This window comes from Colias philodice, chromosome 19 (genome assembly GCF_061535455.1).
Source record: "Colias philodice isolate Cphi_HAF_F1 chromosome 19, ilColPhil1 Martin Lab GWU primary, whole genome shotgun sequence".
In the NCBI taxonomy this organism is placed as follows: domain Eukaryota; kingdom Metazoa; phylum Arthropoda; class Insecta; order Lepidoptera; family Pieridae; genus Colias; species Colias philodice.
Window position 1 is genome coordinate 3514761 of NC_143104.1, and position 1976 is coordinate 3516736.

The 1976-nt window shown below is 31.2% G+C and overlaps 1 non-coding gene across 1 annotated transcript; it reads left to right on the top strand.

The window, feature by feature from the left end:
* Positions 1-928: 928 nt before the first annotated feature.
* LOC149479863 (5S ribosomal RNA) lies at positions 929-1047 on the top strand. The gene has a single exon (XR_016317174.1). It is a non-coding gene; the product is annotated as a 5S ribosomal RNA (ribosomal RNA).
* The last annotated feature ends 929 nt before the right edge of the window (positions 1048-1976 follow it).

The window sequence follows — 1976 nt, forward strand, 5'->3', positions numbered from 1 at the left end:
AACTTTATTTCAAATATTTTTTTTTGTAATCCTATTGTTTTATTTATGACCTTATATCACATATTATCCAGCTTTTATCCAGATTATTGTGTTTGTAAAAAAAATGCTCTTCTTCAATCTCCAATCTCCTCTGTTGCATTAATTAAAATTATAAAGTTTTTGCGGTTTTGTTTTTTCTTCCTGTATTATTACTGTGAATAGTGATTTAAATATGTAATAATATTTTCTATTGTATTCCCAGTGAGTAAACTACGTAAGGCTTATTCTCTTATTTAAAAAAAGGCATGAAATACTGTTTGTTAGGGTTTTAAACGTACATAATATTCAACATCATCGTAGTGATTTTGTGATTATTACAGTGATTATGTCGTGTTTTTACAACTGAATTAATTCAAAGAAAAAAACAAAGCATAAAGCCACGGTGTTCCCAGGCGGTCACCCATCCAATATAATAGCATATAGTTCAGGATCCATCGCCCATTTTTGCACTAGATTACTATCAAGCTAATTTTCCGTGAGTAGCTTTATTTTGATGAGACGCCCAATAATTTCCTGTACGAAACTCTCGATTGTGGTAGCTTACAGAGGTAACAAGGATAAAATGTTTTGATTTGATGGTTCTCAAATATACTACTAACTGATTTTTTTTTGTTCAATCTCAAGATAATTATCTAAATTAAGTATTCGAAAAAATATTTGTCCTAGAAAATCTATATGGTTTGATCAAAGAGTCCCCTCTTTCCAATGTGTATTGATAACGAGGTCATCATAAATGATTACTAACCACCCGGTTTTTTTGTTTTCACTTAGTTAATATTTATATAATTCAACAGACATAATATTGTCCTACAAATTGCGTCAAATCCTGGAAGGATCCTGGACTAATATATATACATAGCATTCATTTGAAAATTTCGTTTGTTCTGTCGCCAACGTCCATACCACGTTGAATACACCGGTTCTCGTCCGATCACCGAAGTTAAGCAACGTCGGGCGCGGTCAGTACTTGGATGGGTGACCGCCTGGGAACACCGCGTGATGTTGGCCTTTTGCTACGGAGAACCAGAATACTGTTTATTTTTTTTTTAGAATTGACCATCTTGTAAAATATATATATTTCCAGAGAAAACAATGTTTGTTGGTATTTTTATATTAGTCTAATATTAGGTCATTCATTAGGTACTTATTATAAAAAAATGAAATATACCGATTGAAGTACTCCTCAGATGCATGTAAAATTGTACCCTGTTTTAAAATAGACTGTGATTATACTTTGTAATTTGAAATCATCTTCAATAAGATACTTTAAAACATGACAAATTTTATCTTCATAACATTGTTTAGATTGGCTAAATTATAAATGGTTACTAGATGTGTATGCAACAACTTGTTATTTTGAATAAAAGTATGATTTCTGTGTGAGCCATATATGTATGTATTTCTATTTATAAACTAGAGTTCCGCCCCGGCTTCGCCTGTGGTTCGTGTTTTCGTTTTCTCTCCATAAGAACCATCCTGGTATACTTCAAGGAATATAATAAAAAAAAGAATTAACTAAATCGGTTCAGCCGTTCTCCGGTTATGCGCTTATCTACACATTTTACGATTCGTTTTTATAAGATAAAAACGCCACCCAAGAATTCCCATTTCTTACGCTTGTATGGTAGCTATAATAGGCGTTGCGTTGGTTCAAAAATTGCCAGTATAAGTATAATGTGTAAAACTCATTAATGCAGCTAAATTTATTGTTATACACCAGACGACCAAGATTTGAAAGTAAATAATGTGCGTATGGGAACAAATCAAGTAATAAGATTTTAAATTAGGTATAATATATTGTTCATTGGTGGAAAGAAATTCATTGTATCTCAATATTTAAGATGTGTATTTCCAATTTATATGTAGTCCTTGCTATAAGTACCATTTTAAAATAATAACAACAGGAATTTCTTTTTAAGGAAAATAAAACACTATAA